We start from the raw sequence: 22,940 nt of genomic DNA, 5'->3' as shown, positions 1-22,940 counted from the left end.
GTATAAAATAGATGGAGGAAATACCATGGCAATGTATAGCATAATAGGGAGTAAAACCATCTTTATTATTAAAATCTTCCCCTCCATGGTAAGGTTTCTAAGATTCCACATTAAAATCTTCTTCTCCATCTTAGCTATAGCTGAATCCCAGTTAGGGCTCCCATCATTGACCTGGTTAAAAACAATACCTAAAACTTTAATTTGATCCTGTTGCATTGTGACTCCTGGGGTGATGGATGAATCCCAGGAGCCAATATAAAAACAGTCACATTTATCTGTGTTTAGCTTAAAACCAGAGACCTCGCAGAAATAGCTGGTGTTCCTCAATGCCCCCCTCATGGATGGAGAGTCCGGGCACAGTATGGTGACATCATCCATGTACCCCAACACCTTTAGATGGGTCCCTCCTCCACCAGGTATCGGTACGCCTCTTACTACCCGGTCTTTCCTGAGGAGGGCCATCAGTGGTTCGATTGCGCAAATAAAAAGGAGTGGGGACAGGGGGCAGCCCTGTTTGACACCTGATAAAAGAGGAACACCGCTGGTTAAAAAGCCATTAACAGAGACTTGACTAAAACAGGATCGGTATAAAAGCATGATTCGGCTTAAAATCGTTTCAGGCACTGCCATCTTTTTAAGAACTAAAAACAGGTATTCATGGGAGACCCTATCAAAGGCTTTTTCAAAGTCTAAGGATAAAATTGCTACAGTTTGATTTCTATCCTTAAAATACCATAAAACATCTCTTAAAATATTTAGGGATTCAGCTATAGACCTTCCAGGTACCCCACAAACCTGATTTGGGTGAATTAATTTATGAATAAAAGGTTTAAAACGGACAGCTAATAACTTGGCTAAAACTTTATAATCAACATTTAAAAGTGTGATGGGGCGCCAATTTTTTAGCATATCCTTTTCACCCTTTTTAAAAAGTAATGATACAATCCCCCTCCTCCAGGAAGGGGGAAGTTCATTAACAATAAAAGTTTCTTTATACAATAAAACCATATCATCCTTTAAAATATCCCAAAAAGCTAAATAAAATTCGATGGGTAAACCATCTTCCCCAGGGGCCTTCCCACTAGAAAAACTTTTAAAAACAAATAAAAGTTCATCTAAGTTAAGATCACGGGATAAAACCTCCTGGTCTAAAACATCTAGCTTAAAATCAAGGGAATTAAGAACATGTTCTAAAAAGGATGGATTAAGATCTTTCTTATTAAAAAGAAGCTGGTAGAAGTTAAAAACTGCATCTAACATGCCTTTTGGAGTGGATTCACCCTCAAGGTTTTGGATGATATCCCTCCTATTCATCACTTTTTTAAAAAAGAAACGGGAACATTTCTCGCCCTCCTCCAGGTGCTGCACATGTGAGTTAAAAATGATTTGTTTCCCTTTCTTTTCTATGGCATGTTTTATTTCAGTTTTAAGGTTTAAAATATCATTTTCTACATCCATACCAGCTTCTTTCAATTTAAAAAGTACATTTAAACGCATGTTAAGAACATAAAACCACTGTTTTTCCATTTTTGCCTTCTTCTTACCTGCTTTGATAAAAAAAAATCTGATTTTAGATTTGGTGCCCTCCCACCAGTGCAGCATAGGCTCGTGGGGTTTTCTTTGTGATTGCCAGCATTGGTAGGTCCGCACAAACTCCTCTTTTATCTCAGGGTCCTCTAGGAGTGTGGTGTTTAATCTCCAGAGGCCCCTTTTTGCTTTTTGCTCCCCCTCTAGCTCCAGGCCCACCAAGAGGAGCTTATGATCAGAGAAGATATTCTGCTCGAGCGTGCATTTCAGGGGTTTAAAAGCTCTAGAGGAAAAAATAAAATCGATTCTGGAGCTCACTCTTCCATTGGACCATGTGGCGCCTGGGTCCTCCGGCAAGAGATCCTTCCAGCAATCTTTCAAATTAAAATCATCAATAAAATTTTTAAGCAGGTAAGAAGTGCGGTCTTTACGATTAATATCCCCACCCTGCCGGTGTTCCCCATCACGTATGCAGTTAAAATCACCTCCCACCAGCAGGGGGGAAGACCCAACACAAAACAGTGGTAAAATTTCAAATAGTTCTGCCCGCTCCTGTTTATCAGGAGGGGCATACACATTTAAAACACGAATTAAAAGTCCATTAAAATATAGATGAATTAAAAGAGCTCTGCCAGGCACAATCTCAGTTACTGTATGAATAGAAAAGGACTGGCCTCGGCAGAGCAGCCCAACACCCACAGAACGACAGTCATTTGCACCGGACCATATGGATGGGCCCAGCTTCCAGTCTTCTTTTAAGTCTTTATAGTCCATTTTACTAGGGATTCCACATTCTTGTAGCAGGCAAAGGTCAAAGTCACATGTCTCTAGATAAGAAAATAAAGCAGCCCTGCGATCAGGGCTCTTTAAGGACCTCACATTGAGTGAGGCAATTTTTACAGGGATAGGCATAGTTTATGGAGAGTCCGTGCTTGGAGAATCAAAGTCAATAATAAGCTGCGTACCGTCATCCCCCGCCTGCGGGGTCATCAGCTCCTTGATGTTCTGAGGGTCGGAGCTTGAGATCGATGATGCCCCGACCCTGAGCTCGCTCTCGTCCGAACTACGGCACGCCGCTTTCCTTTGAATGTCTTCCTCTTCTTCTTCTCTTTGTCTTTTAAATGTCACACTGCTGTCCATATCCTCTGTGTTGCTCTCACTCGATGTAATCTCTGGCCCCCGGCTGATGGATCTGCGTCTTCTTTCATCATTTGACGACTGGAACTGCTGCACAGGGGCCTGTGAGGCCTCTTTTCCGGAACCTTTGCCGCTACCTTGGGAAGTTTTCATCGCTTGTTCCCCAGCAAGCGTTGCTGAGGACTGTTGCTCCAACTTCCCCATCGATCGACGATGGCCAGTTTTACCCACCGGGTCCACTGCTGGCGGGGCAGCAAACCCTGGTTTGGCGCCACTTGTCTTCTTGGCCCTGTCCTGTATAGGCGGAGTAACAGGACCGGGCTCAGACCTGGCCACCTGGCTCCCCTTCCGGCGGGCTTTCACCGGGGCCTCTTCGTCCGGAGCAGGGCGACCCTGGGCCAAGCCAGTACCTGGCTTATGCTGCAATTTTGGGTCCACTTTTGCCCCCACCGAGGCCCGTCGGCTGCCACCCGCCACAGGTGAGCCCCCTTCAGAAGTTTCGGCGGGCTCTTGAGCCAGGTAGGAAGTCGATCGACGTCTTTCAATTTCCCGGGCAGTAAACTCGATCACCCGCCCGGGCTTCGTGGAATCCCCATGGCCTCCCCCTAGCACTACCACCGGTGGGCCCCCCGATGGAGCACCAGAGGTCTTGGGCCTGGACCCATCAGTACCTGCCATCTGGGGTTTGGGCATCTTAAAAAAGGACGTCTTTTGTCCTGTCCCCTCTTTGGGTGGGCCCAGCCTTGACCCACCCATCGTAGTTTTTGCTTTATGGGGACAGGAATTAAAATCGTGATTTTCCTCTCCGCAGAGGTTGCACCTTATCGTATGGCTACATCTTGAGGCTATGTGACCTTCTTGGCCACACCTATTGCAGCGAATCACACGCTCCGCGCCGCAGGTCTCCTGGGTGTGGCCAAACCTCAAGCAATTTCGGCAATACATAGGCATTTGAGGATAGAACAGGAAGCCCCGAACTCTCCCGATGGCAAAATTTGGGGGCGGATGGCAAAGACCCCCAATACCACCGGGATCCTTACGGAGCTTGACCCAGAACTTCCTCTTGCCGTTCCAGAACCGCACGGAGTTCAAGATTTTGTTTGCGAATCGCACCTCTTCGCAGTATCGCCGAAGAAAAGTGGCTATATCCTCCGTGGTCACATGAGGGCTGTGCATAGCCACCACCAACGGTATATGTTCCTCACCATAGAGGAACTGGAACGAAAGACCGTCGAGTCGATCGTCCCTCTGGTCCGCACCAGACAAGGTTGCATAGATGTTATCGCAACACGCCGTGGCCGTGAAGGTGACGGTATACAGGCCACGGCTTTCCTGGTCATTTAGACACAGGATGTCCTCCCTATTGAGGCGGAAGTAGTCAAGAAGAATCACCTCCGCAATGAAGCGGATGTTCTTCAACTGACGATGGCTCTCCGACACCTCTATGCGGATGGTATTTCGCATCGACATTTCCCCAGAGGGGAAAGCCCAGGAGAACGGCATCTTCCACACCCAGGGACTAAGCCCCTTCCCCAATAGCAGCAGGGGCTCGGAATCCCGCTATAAAAGCGGAACCCTTACCCAAGGCAGAGGTCGGGGGTACCCTAGGTGCTTCCGAAGCTACAGGTAACGCTCAACGTACCGAAAATGCCTTCTGAGACACAAGGTCCCAGAGACAGGGGGATCGCAACCCGTTGTCCGTGGACTAAGCCCGCTCCCCAATAGCAGCAAGGGGGTGAAGTCCCTCCGTAAGGAGAGACAATCCCCCAAGGCCGAGAAGCGGGGTACCACAGACACCTTCCGACCAGACCAAATGCAGATACTACACTTGATCTTAGCCAAAAGGCCGAGAAGCGATAACCGTGAAAGGGGCGGGCCCAACAAGGTGCCCTTCATGGGCACTATCACTGCTTGCTGTCAGGGAGGCTGCCAGACAATTTTCCATGCACACTCTGGGCTGGGGGGCAGTCAACCACCAGTACACACAGCAGAACCTAAACCCATACCATTATTGCTAAGCAGCAAGACAGGGGCCCATTGCACTCCCACGGGGCCTTTTTAAATGCAATCCATAACCCGGATTTGCCAGGAACCCTTCTTACTCCTCCTACTTGCATGTGACACTGGGCTTAGGATCTGCATAGGAAACACACACACAAGCACACACCTACCTTTGTTGCCTGCAGATGCCTCCTTGGCTGTCCCCAAACGGTATCAAACCAACACCCACGGGAAGCTGTAAGCATAGAGGACATGCCTGCACCCCATTGGACTTACCTGTGTGGGTTAAACCCGGGTTATTTGACAACCTATGGCGGTGATGGTTCTGCTCAGGCAGAGCAGTGCTGATGCTCCTCATAAAGCTGTCGCTGCTGTGAAGGTTCTAGGTGACATCACAAATCCCTATGGTTACATACACAACAAAGCTGGGTTGTTGTTGTTTACACTCTGCAAGGCCTGTGGAAGTGAGTGACATCATAGCACTGTAGTTCTGAGGGTTCTAGATGGATGCAACAATCTCCTGTTGCTTCTATGAAGGCCATAATAGACGACATCACCAAACAGCTCCATAGTCACATACACAGCAAAGGAGAGATGTTGTTTACACCTAGTGATGTCAGTGGTATTGAGTGACATCACAGCACAGTGCTAAGGCTCCTGGGCCTGGACACAGCAGCGGCTGCAATATCTCAACGGAGAATACGTTTATATATATGTGTGTGTGTGCGCGTATATATATATATATATATATATATATATATATATATATATATATTTCTCCGCCGAAATCACTTTTAAACCCATTTCCACCTTTTTTCCCTTCTCTTCCTCTTACTTTTTTTTCACGTTTTTTTACGTTTTTCTCCTTTTCGCCTCTTTTCTGGGCGTATTATTCTTCTTTTTCTTCTTTTTTTTCGTCTAATGCATACCCCATCAGTGCAGCAATGCTTATTCAATACCGCCAGCAGATGGAGACACTGGGGGATAATTTTCTAAGGATTTATACTGATTTTTCCTGTCTGAATTTGTCGCACAGAAAGTTGCAGGCCAAATATGTGTGACATTTCTGCGACTTTAGCTTCTAGAGCATTTTTACAACATTATACATAGGTGCTGAATACATAAAAAGCGACTGTTCAGCGACAGACAAGTCGCATCGGCTGAAAGTAGGCCAGAATGTCAGTCCATGTTGGAGCAGGTTTAGATACAGTCTAAAGTATAGATCTCAAAGTCTGTGCACAGAATTTAGCAAGGGCCTCGCACCTTCTGATGCATCAGGTAGGTGCACAATAGCATAGCCTAACCCTCTGTACTTTGGTCTATATTGATGCGGGACATAGACAGCCAGCTGATGACCAATCCATTAGTGCAATGGATGGCTGGAAGCATTTGTCTTTGCCTTTGCAATACCACAGAAGCAATGCATGGTCAATGTACAGCAATGACACACCTGTGTGAACAGCCAGGAGACCCCCCCCCCCCCCCCCCATGTTATGTTACATAGTTACATAGTTAGTACGGTCGAAAAAAGACATATGTCCATCAAGTTCAACCAGGGAATTAAGGGGTAGGGGTGTGGCGCGATATTGGGGAAGGGATGAGATTTTATATTTCTTCATAAGCATTAATCTTATTTTGTCAATTAGGAACATTCAGCACCCACCCGCTATCAAGGCAGCTGCCTATCATGTCATGCCCTACCTGCACAGGTGTGCTGGCTACTCAAATGATCCAATTAAGGAGGCCATTTAGTCAGCAGCAGCAGAAGTCCTGTGCCTGGACGCTCCAACAGCGGCCAGACACAAGCAGAAGCAGAAGCAGCAGAAGCAGCAGCAGCACCACCTTTTGTTTTTTGGCTGCAGCAGCAGCAAGGCCCACAGGGCTGGCTAGCTGGCTAGCCAGCAAGCAGGTAGCAATGAAAGTAGGAATCTTTCTTTTTAACCCTGTAAGGGGGTGGTGCACTGTACCCGAAGATACTGCCATATCGGGTCAATGCATAGGGCGACGGAAGCAAGCTTCGAAATCGGCCCCCGTTCTCAAAAATCCATTTAATATATGGTCCCCAGATAGGGGACGTATCAGATATTAAACTGATAAGAACAGATACTACACTTGATCTTAGCCAAAAGGCCGAGAAGCGATAACCGTGAAAGGGGCGGGCCCAACAAGGTGCCCTTCATGGGCACTATCACTGCTTGCTGTCAGGGAGGCTGCCAGACAATTTTCCATGCACACTCTGGGCTGGGGGGCAGTCAACCACCAGTACACACAGCAGAACCTAAACCCATACCATTATTGCTAAGCAGCAAGACAGGGGCCCATTGCACTCCCACGGGGCCTTTTTAAATGCAATCCATAACCCGGATTTGCCAGGAACCCTTCTTACTCCTCCTACTTGCATGTGACACTGGGCTTAGGATCTGCATAGGAAACACACACACAAGCACACACCTACCTTTGTTGCCTGCAGATGCCTCCTTGGCTGTCCCCAAACGGTATCAAACCAACACCCACGGGAAGCTGTAAGCATAGAGGACATGCCTGCACCCCATTGGACTTACCTGTGTGGGTTAAACCCGGGTTATTTGACAACCTATGGCGGTGATGGTTCTGCTCAGGCAGAGCAGTGCTGATGCTCCTCATAAAGCTGTCGCTGCTGTGAAGGTTCTAGGTGACATCACAAATCCCTATGGTTACATACACAACAAAGCTGGGTTGTTGTTGTTTACACTCTGCAAGGCCTGTGGAAGTGAGTGACATCATAGCACTGTAGTTCTGAGGGTTCTAGATGGATGCAACAATCTCCTGTTGCTTCTATGAAGGCCATAATAGACGACATCACCAAACAGCTCCATAGTCACATACACAGCAAAGGAGAGATGTTGTTTACACCTAGTGATGTCAGTGGTATTGAGTGACATCACAGCACAGTGCTAAGGCTCCTGGGCCTGGACACAGCAGCGGCTGCAATATCTCAACGGAGAATACGTTTATATATATGTGTGTGTGTGCGCGTATATATATATATATATATATATATATATATATATATATATATATATTTCTCCGCCGAAATCACTTTTAAACCCATTTCCACCTTTTTTTCCCTTCTCTTCCTCTTACTTTTTTTTCACGTTTTTTTACGTTTTTCTCCTTTTCGCCTCTTTTCTGGGCGTATTATTCTTCTTTTTCTTCTTTTTTTTCGTCTAATGCATACCCCATCAGTGCAGCAATGCTTATTCAATACCGCCAGCAGATGGAGACACTGGGGGATAATTTTCTAAGGATTTATACTGATTTTTCCTGTCTGAATTTGTCGCACAGAAAGTTGCAGGCCAAATATGTGTGACATTTCTGCGACTTTAGCTTCTAGAGCATTTTTACAACATTATACATAGGTGCTGAATACATAAAAAGCGACTGTTCAGCGACAGACAAGTCGCATCGGCTGAAAGTAGGCCAGAATGTCAGTCCATGTTGGAGCAGGTTTAGATACAGTCTAAAGTATAGATCTCAAAGTCTGTGCACAGAATTTAGCAAGGGCCTCGCACCTTCTGATGCATCAGGTAGGTGCACAATAGCATAGCCTAACCCTCTGTACTTTGGTCTATATTGATGCGGGACATAGACAGCCAGCTGATGACCAATCCATTAGTGCAATGGATGGCTGGAAGCATTTGTCTTTGCCTTTGCAATACCACAGAAGCAATGCATGGTCAATGTACAGCAATGACACACCTGTGTGAACAGCCAGGAGACCCCCCCCCCCCCCCCCATGTTATGTTACATAGTTACATAGTTAGTACGGTCGAAAAAAGACATATGTCCATCAAGTTCAACCAGGGAATTAAGGGGTAGGGGTGTGGTGCGATATTGGGGAAGGGATGAGATTTTATATTTCTTCATAAGCATTAATCTTATTTTGTCAATTAGGAACATTCAGCACCCACCCGCTATCAAGGCAGCTGCCTATCATGTCATGCCCTACCTGCACAGGTGTGCTGGCTACTCAAATGATCCAATTAAGGAGGCCATTTAGTCAGCAGCAGCAGAAGTCCTGTGCCTGGACGCTCCAACAGCGGCCAGACACAAGCAGAAGCAGAAGCAGCAGAAGCAGCAGCACCACCTTTTGTTTTTTGGCTGCAGCAGCAGCAAGGCCCACAGGGCTGGCTAGCTGGCTAGCCAGCAAGCAGGTAGCAATGAAAGTAGGAATCTTTCTTTTTAACCCTGTAAGGGGGTGGTGCACTGTACCCGAAGATACTGCCATATCGGGTCAATGCATAGGGCGACGGAAGCAAGCTTCGAAATCGGCCCCCGTTCTCAAAAATCCATTTAATATATGGTCCCCAGATAGGGGACGTATCAGATATTAAACTGATAAGAACAGATACTACACTTGATCTTAGCCAAAAGGCCGAGAAGCGATAACCGTGAAAGGGGCGGGCCCAACAAGGTGCCCTTCATGGGCACTATCACTGCTTGCTGTCAGGGAGGCTGCCAGACAATTTTCCATGCACACTCTGGGCTGGGGGGCAGTCAACCACCAGTACACACAGCAGAACCTAAACCCATACCATTATTGCTAAGCAGCAAGACAGGGGCCCATTGCACTCCCACGGGGCCTTTTTAAATGCAATCCATAACCCGGATTTGCCAGGAACCCTTCTTACTCCTCCTACTTGCATGTGACACTGGGCTTAGGATCTGCATAGGAAACACACACACAAGCACACACCTACCTTTGTTGCCTGCAGATGCCTCCTTGGCTGTCCCCAAACGGTATCAAACCAACACCCACGGGAAGCTGTAAGCATAGAGGACATGCCTGCACCCCATTGGACTTACCTGTGTGGGTTAAACCCGGGTTATTTGACAACCTATGGCGGTGATGGTTCTGCTCAGGCAGAGCAGTGCTGATGCTCCTCATAAAGCTGTCGCTGCTGTGAAGGTTCTAGGTGACATCACAAATCCCTATGGTTACATACACAACAAAGCTGGGTTGTTGTTGTTTACACTCTGCAAGGCCTGTGGAAGTGAGTGACATCATAGCACTGTAGTTCTGAGGGTTCTAGATGGATGCAACAATCTCCTGTTGCTTCTATGAAGGCCATAATAGACGACATCACCAAACAGCTCCATAGTCACATACACAGCAAAGGAGAGATGTTGTTTACACCTAGTGATGTCAGTGGTATTGAGTGACATCACAGCACAGTGCTAAGGCTCCTGGGCCTGGACACAGCAGCGGCTGCAATATCTCAACGGAGAATACGTTTATATATATGTGTGTGTGTGCGCGTATATATATATATATATATATATATATATATATATATATTTCTCCGCCGAAATCACTTTTAAACCCATTTCCACCTTTTTTTCCCTTCTCTTCCTCTTACTTTTTTTTCACGTTTTTTTACGTTTTTCTCCTTTTCGCCTCTTTTCTGGGCGTATTATTCTTCTTTTTCTTCTTTTTTTTCGTCTAATGCATACCCCATCAGTGCAGCAATGCTTATTCAATACCGCCAGCAGATGGAGACACTGGGGGATAATTTTCTAAGGATTTATACTGATTTTTCCTGTCTGAATTTGTCGCACAGAAAGTTGCAGGCCAAATATGTGTGACATTTCTGCGACTTTAGCTTCTAGAGCATTTTTACAACATTATACATAGGTGCTGAATACATAAAAAGCGACTGTTCAGCGACAGACAAGTCGCATCGGCTGAAAGTAGGCCAGAATGTCAGTCCATGTTGGAGCAGGTTTAGATACAGTCTAAAGTATAGATCTCAAAGTCTGTGCACAGAATTTAGCAAGGGCCTCGCACCTTCTGATGCATCAGGTAGGTGCACAATAGCATAGCCTAACCCTCTGTACTTTGGTCTATATTGATGCGGGACATAGACAGCCAGCTGATGACCAATCCATTAGTGCAATGGATGGCTGGAAGCATTTGTCTTTGCCTTTGCAATACCACAGAAGCAATGCATGGTCAATGTACAGCAATGACACACCTGTGTGAACAGCCAGGAGACCCCCCCCCCCCCCCATGTTATGTTACATAGTTACATAGTTAGTACGGTCGAAAAAAGACATATGTCCATCAAGTTCAACCAGGGAATTAAGGGGTAGGGGTGTGGCGCGATATTGGGGAAGGGATGAGATTTTATATTTCTTCATAAGCATTAATCTTATTTTGTCAATTAGGAACATTCAGCACCCACCCGCTATCAAGGCAGCTGCCTATCATGTCATGCCCTACCTGCACAGGTGTGCTGGCTACTCAAATGATCCAATTAAGGAGGCCATTTAGTCAGCAGCAGCAGAAGTCCTGTGCCTGGACGCTCCAACAGCGGCCAGACACAAGCAGAAGCAGAAGCAGCAGAAGCAGCAGCAGCACCACCTTTTGTTTTTTGGCTGCAGCAGCAGCAAGGCCCACAGGGCTGGCTAGCTGGCTAGCCAGCAAGCAGGTAGCAATGAAAGTAGGAATCTTTCTTTTTAACCCTGTAAGGGGGTGGTGCACTGTACCCGAAGATATTGCCATATCGGGTCAATGCATAGGGCGACGGAAGCAAGCTTCGAAATCGGCCCCCGTTCTCAAAAATCCATTTAATATATGGTCCCCAGATAGGGGACGTATCAGATATTAAACTGATAAGAACAGATACTACACTTGATCTTAGCCAAAAGGCCGAGAAGCGATAACCGTGAAAGGGGCGGGCCCAACAAGGTGCCCTTCATGGGCACTATCACTGCTTGCTGTCAGGGAGGCTGCCAGACAATTTTCCATGCACACTCTGGGCTGGGGGGCAGTCAACCACCAGTACACACAGCAGAACCTAAACCCATACCATTATTGCTAAGCAGCAAGACAGGGGCCCATTGCACTCCCACGGGGCCTTTTTAAATGCAATCCATAACCCGGATTTGCCAGGAACCCTTCTTACTCCTCCTACTTGCATGTGACACTGGGCTTAGGATCTGCATAGGAAACACACACACAAGCACACACCTACCTTTGTTGCCTGCAGATGCCTCCTTGGCTGTCCCCAAACGGTATCAAACCAACACCCACGGGAAGCTGTAAGCATAGAGGACATGCCTGCACCCCATTGGACTTACCTGTGTGGGTTAAACCCGGGTTATTTGACAACCTATGGCGGTGATGGTTCTGCTCAGGCAGAGCAGTGCTGATGCTCCTCATAAAGCTGTCGCTGCTGTGAAGGTTCTAGGTGACATCACAAATCCCTATGGTTACATACACAACAAAGCTGGGTTGTTGTTGTTTACACTCTGCAAGGCCTGTGGAAGTGAGTGACATCATAGCACTGTAGTTCTGAGGGTTCTAGATGGATGCAACAATCTCCTGTTGCTTCTATGAAGGCCATAATAGACGACATCACCAAACAGCTCCATAGTCACATACACAGCAAAGGAGAGATGTTGTTTACACCTAGTGATGTCAGTGGTATTGAGTGACATCACAGCACAGTGCTAAGGCTCCTGGGCCTGGACACAGCAGCGGCTGCAATATCTCAACGGAGAATACGTTTATATATATGTGTGTGTGTGCGCGTATATATATATATATATATATATATATATATATATATATATATATATATATATATTTCTCCGCCGAAATCACTTTTAAACCCATTTCCACCTTTTTTTCCCTTCTCTTCCTCTTACTTTTTTTTCACGTTTTTTTACGTTTTTCTCCTTTTCGCCTCTTTTCTGGGCGTATTATTCTTCTTTTTCTTCTTTTTTTTCGTCTAATGCATACCCCATCAGTGCAGCAATGCTTATTCAATACCGCCAGCAGATGGAGACACTGGGGGATAATTTTCTAAGGATTTATACTGATTTTTCCTGTCTGAATTTGTCGCACAGAAAGTTGCAGGCCAAATATGAGTGACATTTCTGCGACTTTAGCTTCTAGAGCATTTTTACAACATTATACATAGGTGCTGAATACATAAAAAGCGACTGTTCAGCGACAGACAAGTCGCATCGGCTGAAAGTAGGCCAGAATGTCAGTCCATGTTGGAGCAGGTTTAGATACAGTCTAAAGTATAGATCTCAAAGTCTGTGCACAGAATTTAGCAAGGGCCTCGCACCTTCTGATGCATCAGGTAGGTGCACAATAGCATAGCCTAACCCTCTGTACTTTGGTCTATATTGATGCGGGACATAGACAGCCAGCTGATGACCAATCCATTAGTGCAATGGATGGCTGGAAGCATTTGTCTTTGCCTTTGCAATACCACAGAAGCAATGCATGGTCAATGTACAGCAATGACACACCTGTGTGAACAGCCAGGAGACCCCCCCCCCCCCCCCCATGTTATGTTACATAGTTACATAGTTAGTACGGTCGAAAAAAGACATATGTCCATCAAGTTCAACCAGGGAATTAAGGGGTAGGGGTGTGGCGCGATATTGGGGAAGGGATGAGATTTTATATTTCTTCATAAGCATTAATCTTATTTTGTCAATTAGGAACATTCAGCACCCACCCGCTATCAAGGCAGCTGCCTATCATGTCATGCCCTACCTGCACAGGTGTGCTGGCTACTCAAATGATCCAATTAAGGAGGCCATTTAGTCAGCAGCAGCAGAAGTCCTGTGCCTGGACGCTCCAACAGCGGCCAGACACAAGCAGAAGCAGAAGCAGCAGAAGCAGCAGCAGCACCACCTTTTGTTTTTTGGCTGCAGCAGCAGCAAGGCCCACAAAGCTGGCTAGCTGGCTAGCCAGCAAGCAGGTAGCAATGAAAGTAGGAATCTTTCTTTTTAACCCTGTAAGGGGGTGGTGCACTGTACCCGAAGATACTGCCATATCGGGTCAATGCATAGGGCGACGGAAGCAAGCTTCGAAATCGGCCCCCGTTCTCAAAAATCCATTTAATATATGGTCCCCAGATAGGGGACGTATCAGATATTAAACTGATAAGAACAGATACTACACTTGATCTTAGCCAAAAGGCCGAGAAGCGATAACCGTGAAAGGGGCGGGCCCAACAAGGTGCCCTTCATGGGCACTATCACTGCTTGCTGTCAGGGAGGCTGCCAGACAATTTTCCATGCACACTCTGGGCTGGGGGGCAGTCAACCACCAGTACACACAGCAGAACCTAAACCCATACCATTATTGCTAAGCAGCAAGACAGGGGCCCATTGCACTCCCACGGGGCCTTTTTAAATGCAATCCATAACCCGGATTTGCCAGGAACCCTTCTTACTCCTCCTACTTGCATGTGACACTGGGCTTAGGATCTGCATAGGAAACACACACACAAGCACACACCTACCTTTGTTGCCTGCAGATGCCTCCTTGGCTGTCCCCAAACGGTATCAAACCAACACCCACGGGAAGCTGTAAGCATAGAGGACATGCCTGCACCCCATTGGACTTACCTGTGTGGGTTAAACCCGGGTTATTTGACAACCTATGGCGGTGATGGTTCTGCTCAGGCAGAGCAGTGCTGATGCTCCTCATAAAGCTTTCGCTGCTGTGAAGGTTCTAGGTGACATCACAAATCCCTATGGTTACATACACAACAAAGCTGGGTTGTTGTTGTTTACACTCTGCAAGGCCTGTGGAAGTGAGTGACATCATAGCACTGTAGTTCTGAGGGTTCTAGATGGATGCAACAATCTCCTGTTGCTTCTATGAAGGCCATAATAGACGACATCACCAAACAGCTCCATAGTCACATACACAGCAAAGGAGAGATGTTGTTTACACCTAGTGATGTCAGTGGTATTGAGTGACATCACAGCACAGTGCTAAGGCTCCTGGGCCTGGACACAGCAGCGGCTGCAATATCTCAACGGAGAATACGTTTATATATATGTGTGTGTGTGCGCGTATATATATATATATATATATATATATATATATATATATATATATTTCTCCGCCGAAATCACTTTTAAACCCATTTCCACCTTTTTTTCCCTTCTCTTCCTCTTACTTTTTTTTCACGTTTTTTTACGTTTTTCTCCTTTTCGCCTCTTTTCTGGGCGTATTCTTCTTCTTTTTCTTCTTTTTTTTCGTCTAATGCATACCCCATCAGTGCAGCAATGCTTATTCAATACCGCCAGCAGATGGAGACACTGGGGGATAATTTTCTAAGGATTTATACTGATTTTTCCTGTCTGAATTTGTCGCACAGAAAGTTGCAGGCCAAATATGTGTGACATTTCTGCGACTTTAGCTTCTAGAGCATTTTTACAACATTATACATAGGTGCTGAATACATAAAAAGCGACTGTTCAGCGACAGACAAGTCGCATCGGCTGAAAGTAGGCCAGAATGTCAGTCCATGTTGGAGCAGGTTTAGATACAGTCTAAAGTATAGATCTCAAAGTCTGTGCACAGAATTTAGCAAGGGCCTCGCACCTTCTGATGCATCAGGTAGGTGCACAATAGCATAGCCTAACCCTCTGTACTTTGGTCTATATTGATGCGGGACATAGACAGCCAGCTGATGACCAATCCATTAGTGCAATGGATGGCTGGAAGCATTTGTCTTTGCCTTTGCAATACCACAGAAGCAATGCATGGTCAATGTACAGCAATGACACACCTGTGTGAACAGCCAGGAGACCCCCCCCCCCCCCCCATGTTATGTTACATAGTTACATAGTTAGTACGGTCGAAAAAAGACATATGTCCATCAAGTTCAACCAGGGAATTAAGGGGTAGGGGTGTGGCGCGATATTGGGGAAGGGATGAGATTTTATATTTCTTCATAAGCATTAATCTTATTTTGTCAATTAGGAACATTCAGCACCCACCCGCTATCAAGGCAGCTGCCTATCATGTCATGCCCTACCTGCACAGGTGTGCTGGCTACTCAAATGATCCAATTAAGGAGGCCATTTAGTCAGCAGCAGCAGAAGTCCTGTGCCTGGACGCTCCAACAGCGGCCAGACACAAGCAGAAGCAGAAGCAGCAGAAGCAGCAGCAGCACCACCTTTTGTTTTTTGGCTGCAGCAGCAGCAAGGCCCACAGGGCTGGCTAGCTGGCTAGCCAGCAAGCAGGTAGCAATGAAAGTAGGAATCTTTCTTTTTAACCCTGTAAGGGGGTGGTGCACTGTACCCGAAGATACTGCCATATCGGGTCAATGCATAGGGCGACGGAAGCAAGCTTCGAAATCGGCCCCCGTTCTCAAAAATCCATTTAATATATGGTCCCCAGATAGGGGACGTATCAGATATTAAACTGATAAGAACAGATACTACACTTGATCTTAGCCAAAAGGCCGAGAAGCGATAACCGTGAAAGGGGCGGGCCCAACAAGGTGCCCTTCATGGGCACTATCACTGCTTGCTGTCAGGGAGGCTGCCAGACAATTTTCCATGCACACTCTGGGCTGGGGGGCAGTCAACCACCAGTACACACAGCAGAACCTAAACCCATACCATTATTGCTAAGCAGCAAGACAGGGGCCCATTGCACTCCCACGGGGCCTTTTTAAATGCAATCCATAACCCGGATTTGCCAGGAACCCTTCTTACTCCTCCTACTTGCATGTGACACTGGGCTTAGGATCTGCATAGGAAACACACACACAAGCACACACCTACCTTTGTTGCCTGCAGATGCCTCCTTGGCTGTCCCCAAACGGTATCAAACCAACACCCACGGGAAGCTGTAAGCATAGAGGACATGCCTGCACCCCATTGGACTTACCTGTGTGGGTTAAACCCGGGTTATTTGACAACCTATGGCGGTGATGGTTCTGCTCAGGCAGAGCAGTGCTGATGCTCCTCATAAAGCTGTCGCTGCTGTGAAGGTTCTAGGTGACATCACAAATCCCTATGGTTACATACACAACAAAGCTGGGTTGTTGTTGTTTACACTCTGCAAGGCCTGTGGAAGTGAGTGACATCATAGCACTGTAGTTCTGAGGGTTCTAGATGGATGCAACAATCTCCTGTTGCTTCTATGAAGGCCATAATAGACGACATCACCAAACAGCTCCATAGTCACATACACAGCAAAGGAGAGATGTTGTTTACACCTAGTGATGTCAGTGGTATTGAGTGACATCACAGCACAGTGCTAAGGCTCCTGGGCCTGGACACAGCAGCGGCTGCAATATCTCAATGGAGAATACGTTTATATATATGTGTGTGTGTGCGCGTATATATATATATATATATATATATATATATATATATATATATATTTCTCCGCCGAAATCACTTTTAAACCCATTTCCACCTTTTTTTCCCTTCTCTTCCTCTTACTTTTTTTTCACGTTTTTTTACGTTTTTCTCCTTTTCGCCTCTTTTCTGGGCGTATTATTCTTCTTTTTCTTCTTTTTTTTCGTCTAATGCATACCCCATCAGTGCAGCAATGCTTATTCAATACCGCCAGCAGATGGAGACACTGGGGGATAATTTTCTAAGGATTTATACTGATTTTTCCTGTCTGAATTTGTCGCACAGAAAGTTGCAGGCCAAATATGTGTGACATTTCTGCGACTTTAGCTTCTAGAGCATTTTTACAACATTAGACATAGGTGCTGAATACATAAAAAGCGACTGTTCAGCGACAGACAAGTCGCATCGGCTGAAAGTAGGCCAGAATGTCAGTCCATGTTGGAGCAGGTTTAGATACAGTCTAAAGTATAGATCTCAAAGTCTGTGCACAGAATTTAGCAAGGGCCTCGCACCTTCTGATGCATCAGGTAGGTGCACAATAGCATAGCCTAACCCTCTGTACTTTGGTCTATATTGATGCGGGACATAGACAGCCAGCTGATGACCAATCCATTAGTGCAATGGATGGCTGGAAGCATTTGTCTTTGCCTTTGCAATACCACAGAAGCAATGCATGGTCAATGTACAGCAATGACACACCTGTGTGAACAGCGAGGAGACCCCCCCCCCCCCCCATGTTATGTTACATAGTTACATAGTTAGTACGGTCGAAAAAAGACATATGTCCATCAAGTTCAACCAGGGAATTAAGGGGTAGGGGTGTGGCGCGATATTGGGGAAGGGATGAGATTTTATATTTCTTCATAAGCATTAATCTTATTTTGTCAATTAGGAACATTCAGCACCCACCCGCTATCAAGGCAGCTGCCTATCATGTCATGCCCTACCTGCACAGGTGTGCTGGCTACTCAAATGATCCAATTAAGGAGGCCATTTAGTCAGCAGCAGCAGAAGTCCTGTGCCTGGACGCTCCAACAGCGGCCAGACACAAGCAGAAGCAGAAGCAGCAGAAGCAGCAGCAGCACCACCTTTTGTTTTTTGGCTGCAGCAGCAGCAAGGCCCACAGGGCTGGCTAGCTGGCTAGCCAGCAAGCAGGTAGCAATGAAAGTAGGAATCTTTCTTTTTAACCCTGTAAGGGGGTGGTGCACTGTACCCGAAGATACTGCCATATCGGGTCAATGCATAGGGCGACAGAAGCAAGCTTCGAAATCGGCCCCCGTTCTCAAAAATCCATTTAATATATGGTCCCCAGATAGGGGACGTATCAGATATTAAACTGATAAGAACAGATACTACACTTGATCTTAGCCAAAAGGCCGAGAAGCGATAACCGTGAAAGGGGCAGGCCCAACAAGGTGCCCTTCATGGGCACTATCACTGCTTGCTGTCAGGGAGGCTGCCAGACAATTTTCCATGCACACTCTGGGCTGGGGGGCAGTCAACCACCAGTACACACAGCAGAACCTAAACCCATACCATTATTGCTAAGCAGCAAGACAGGGGCCCATTGCACTCCCACGGGGCCTTTTTAAATGCAATCCATAACCCGGATTTGCCAGGAACCCTTCTTACTCCTCCTACTTGCATGTGACACTGGGCTTAGGATCTGCATAGGAAACACACACACAAGCACACACCTACCTTTGTTGCCTGCAGATGCCTCCTTGGCTGTCCCCAAACGGTATCAAACCAACACCCACGGGAAGCTGTAAGCATAGAGGACATGCCTGCACCCCATTGGACTTACCTGTGTGGGTTAAACCCGGGTTATTTGACAACCTATGGCGGTGATGGTTCTGCTCAGGCAGAGCAGTGCTGATGCTCCTCATAAAGCTGTCGCTGCTGTGAAGGTTCTAGGTGACATCACAAATCCCTATGGTTACATACACAACAAAGCTGGGTTGTTGTTGTTTACACTCTGCAAGGCCTGTGGAAGTGAGTGACATCATAGCACTGTAGTTCTGAGGGTTCTAGATGGATGCAACAATCTCCTGTTGCTTCTATGAAAGCCATAATAGACGACATCACCAAACAGCTCCATAGTCACATACACAGCAAAGGAGAGATGTTGTTTACACCTAGTGATGTCAGTGGTATTGAGTGACATCACAGCACAGTGCTAAGGCTCCTGGGCCTGGACACAGCAGCGGCTGCAATATCTCAACGGAGAATACGTTTATATATATGTGTGTGTGTGCGCGTATATATATATATATATATATATATATATATTTCTCCGCCGAAATCACTTTTAAACCCATTTCCACCTTTTTTTCCCTTCTCTTCCTCTTACTTTTTTTTCACGTTTTTTTACGTTTTTCTCCTTTTTGCCTCTTTTCTGGGCGTATTCTTCTTCTTTTTCTTCTTTTTTTTTCGTCTAATGCATACCCCATCAGTGCAGCAATGCTTATTCAATACCGCCAGCAGATGGAGACACTGGGGGATAATTTTCTAAGGATTTATACTGATTTTTCCTGTCTGAATTTGTCGCACAGAAAGTTGCAGGCCAAATATGTGTGACATTTCTGCGACTTTAGCTTCTAGAGCATTTTTACAACAGTATACATAGGTGCTGAATACATAAAAAGCGACTGTTCAGCGACAGACAAGTCGCATCGGCTGAAAGTAGGCCAGAATGTCAGTCCATGTTGGAGCAGGTTTAGATACAGTCTAAAGTATAGATCTCAAAGTCTGTGCACAGAATTTAGCAAGGGCCTCGCACCTTCTGATGCATCAGGTAGGTGCACAATAGCATAGCCTAACCCTCTGTACTTTGGTCTATATTGATGCGGGACATAGACAGCCAGCTGATGACCAATCCATTAGTGCAATGGATGGCTGGAAGCATTTGTCTTTGCCTTTGCAATACCACAGAAGCAATGCATGGTCAATGTACAGCAATGACACACCTGTGTGAACAGCCAGGAGACCCCCCCCCCCCCCCCCATGTTATGTTACATAGTTACATAGTTAGTACGGTCGAAAAAAGACATATGTCCATCAAGTTCAACCAGGGAATTAAGGGGTAGGGGTGTGGCGCGATATTGGGGAAGGGATGAGATTTTATATTTCTTCATAAGCATTAATCTTATTTTATCAATTAGGAACATTCAGCACCCACCCGCTATCAAGGCAGCTGCCTATCATGTCATGCCCTACCTGCACAGGTGTGCTGGCTACTCAAATGATCCAATTAAGGAGGCCATTTAGTCAGCAGCAGCAGAAGTCCTGTGCCTGGACGCTCCAACAGCGGCCAGACACAAGCAGAAGCAGAAGCAGCAGCAGCACCACCTTTTGTTTTTTGGCTGCAGCAGCAGCAAGGCCCACAGGGCCTTGTAGATACCTGTGGTTACAGTGAAGTCTACGTTAAGTCCATGGGGGCGTAATGTGCCCAACTCATGGATCCAACGTAGTTCGCACCTTTTGAGTATGCTAACTCGGTCGCCGCCTTTTTTAGATATGGGAACATGATCTAGCAAGGTAAATCTGAGGTCATTTTCATGATGTCCAAATTCCGTAAAGTGTTTAGCTACGGGTAGGTCCAGGCGCTTCTTACGGATTGAGTACCTGTGTTGGTTGAACCTCGTTCGGAACTCCAATGTGGTTTCGCCTACATATAGCAGTTGGCAAGGGCATGTGAGAACATACACCACAAATTCAGATACACAGGTCAGGTACCATCTTATCCTGTATTGTCTGTTCGTGGTAGGATGTTTAAAATGTGGGCCCTTGTCCATGCGGGTGCAGTTAATGCAGTTCCGACATGGGTAGCTGCCTTTATTTTGTACAGTGAGGTATCTTTGTTGGCCCCCTAAACTTGTAGAGACATCTGTTTTCACAAGTTTGTCTCTCAAGTTCGGGGGGCGCCGGTAAGCCATAATGGGGTTGTTTTGGAATTCCTCTACCTGTGGAAAACTGTCTCGGAGAATATGCCAGTGTCGTTTGATAATTCTGGCAATTGTTGTGGATCTGTCACAATATGTTGACACAAAACTAATGCGTTTGTTGGATTGGGCTACTTTTGTCTGGTGCAATAGTGACTGTCGTCTGAGAGTAAGTGTCTCCTGTTTACTCCTCTCAACCAATGATTTGGGATATCCCCTCTGTATGAAATTCTTGGCCATTTTGTCGAGTGCAGGTTCTGTGGCACGGCCATTCAACTACACGAATTTTTGACATTCCTCAACAACATAAATGACCACATAAAATTCACTCTTACTCATTCTACAGAATCAGTCCAGTTCTTAGACACATTAGTCATCTCACAAAATGGTAAACTACATACTGACCTTTACACCAAGCCCACTGATAGCAACTCCATGCTACGCTACAACAGTCACCATCCTCGCCCCATGGTTAGATCCCTACCCAAAAGCCAGATGCTCAGAGCACGACGGATAGTTAGCCTTGACGAAAGGGTAGAACCTGCACTCGACAAAATGGCCAAGAATTTCATACAGAGGGGATATCCCAAATCATTGGTTGAGAGGAGTAAACAGGAGACACTTACTCTCAGACGACAGTCACTATTGCACCAGACAAAAGTAGCCCAATCCAACAAACGCATTAGTTTTGTGTCAACATATTGTGACAGATCCACAACAATTGCCAGAATTATCAAACGACACTGGCATATTCTCCGAGACAGTTTTCCACAGGTAGAGGAATTCCAAAACAACCCCATTATGGCTTACCGGCGCCCCCCGAACTTGAGAGACAAACTTGTGAAAACAGATGTCTCTACAAGTTTAGGGGGCCAACAAAGATACCTCACTGTACAAAATAAAGGCAGCTACCCATGTCGGAACTGCATTAACTGCACCCGCATGGACAAGGGCCCACATTTTAAACATCCTACCACGAACAGACAATACAGGATAAGATGGTACCTGACCTGTGTATCTGAATTTGTGGTGTATGTTCTCACATGCCCTTGCCAACTGCTATATGTAGGCGAAACCACATTGGAGTTCCGAACGAGGTTCAACCAACACAGGTACTCAATCCGTAAGAAGCGCCTGGACCTACCCGTAGCTAAACACTTTACGGAATTTGGACATCATGAAAATGACCTCAGATTTACCTTGCTAGATCATGTTCCCATATCTAAAAAAGGCGGCGACCGAGTTAGCATACTCAAAAGGTGCGAACTACGTTGGATCCATGAGTTGGGCACATTACGCCCCCATGGACTTAACGTAGACTTCACTGTAACCACAGGTATCTACAAATTATCCCGATGACTTGACCTGCCAGTTGAACTTGATTGTATATATAAATTGTGACACACACACTGAGCAGTATACCAACTCATCATTCACTGTATATGAATCCTAAATGATCAATTATATACCGTGTTCTTCTTTCAACATGCTAATTATTCTTGCTTTGTTTTTATGCAGATGATCAGGGGACACGTCGATCAAACACCACTGACCATCATCTATCTGATCATTCTACCAGTTCTAGACCCTTACCACCCGAGTGCAGCCAACCAAGAATGAAATTGCTCTCATCTACGTTTTTGTATTTTTCCTCTATACACACCTTTATGTGAGCCAGATCAACTGACAAACACAGCTATACAGTGATACATGTGTATACATACGTGCATGTACAAAATCATGCTCCTATGTATATACTATATACCATACAGTTGCTCCACACAACCTGCTTTCACAGCCACACCTTGCCACCACCCTCACACCTACATATGCATACCCGTACACCTTTTACATTCTTATTCTTTCTTTTTCTCATTTATTTGCAATTCCCCATCTTTTCCTATACACTTAGGATCCATTCATTCATGCACATCCATCTCCCGTTACTCACTCACACACCTATTATTTTCCACATACACTCCTGCTTTCACCACACCAATACACATTTCTCATCTTCCGTAGTCATTTACATACATTTATCCACATGATTATATTATATATGTATTGACAGATCAAGTGCGGGTATCTTGCCCGCACTACACATAGCTTCATTGACAACTGCACACATCTATACGCATGCGCCAAACAGGACAC

General features: G+C 46.0%; 6 non-coding genes and 1 pseudogene across 6 annotated transcripts; all 7 read right to left on the bottom strand.

Annotated features, from left to right (window-relative positions):
- Positions 1-4,304: 4,304 nt before the first annotated feature.
- On the bottom strand, positions 4,305-4,522 carry LOC130347875 (U2 spliceosomal RNA; annotated as a pseudogene).
- A 2,094-nt stretch (positions 4,523-6,616) lies between these two features.
- LOC130347921 (U2 spliceosomal RNA) lies at positions 6,617-6,807 on the bottom strand. Its single transcript, XR_008885772.1, has one exon. It is a non-coding gene; the product is annotated as a U2 spliceosomal RNA (small nuclear RNA).
- Positions 6,808-8,900: 2,093 nt separating this feature from the next.
- On the bottom strand, positions 8,901-9,091 carry LOC130347920 (U2 spliceosomal RNA). Its single transcript, XR_008885771.1, has one exon. It is a non-coding gene; the product is annotated as a U2 spliceosomal RNA (small nuclear RNA).
- A 2,086-nt stretch (positions 9,092-11,177) lies between these two features.
- On the bottom strand, positions 11,178-11,368 carry LOC130347928 (U2 spliceosomal RNA). The gene has a single exon (XR_008885778.1). It is a non-coding gene; the product is annotated as a U2 spliceosomal RNA (small nuclear RNA).
- A 2,104-nt stretch (positions 11,369-13,472) lies between these two features.
- On the bottom strand, positions 13,473-13,663 carry LOC130347919 (U2 spliceosomal RNA). Its single transcript, XR_008885770.1, has one exon. It is a non-coding gene; the product is annotated as a U2 spliceosomal RNA (small nuclear RNA).
- Positions 13,664-15,756: 2,093 nt separating this feature from the next.
- Positions 15,757-15,947, bottom strand: LOC130347918 (U2 spliceosomal RNA). Its single transcript, XR_008885769.1, has one exon. It is a non-coding gene; the product is annotated as a U2 spliceosomal RNA (small nuclear RNA).
- A 2,092-nt stretch (positions 15,948-18,039) lies between these two features.
- LOC130347886 (U2 spliceosomal RNA) lies at positions 18,040-18,230 on the bottom strand. The gene has a single exon (XR_008885740.1). It is a non-coding gene; the product is annotated as a U2 spliceosomal RNA (small nuclear RNA).
- Positions 18,231-22,940: the final 4,710 nt, after the last annotated feature.

Source organism: Hyla sarda, unplaced genomic scaffold (genome assembly GCF_029499605.1).
Source record: "Hyla sarda isolate aHylSar1 unplaced genomic scaffold, aHylSar1.hap1 scaffold_854, whole genome shotgun sequence".
Lineage (NCBI taxonomy): Eukaryota > Metazoa > Chordata > Amphibia > Anura > Hylidae > Hyla > Hyla sarda.
The sequence above is the reverse complement of the archived record's forward strand: the minus strand, read 5'-3'. Positions and strand labels throughout refer to the sequence as shown.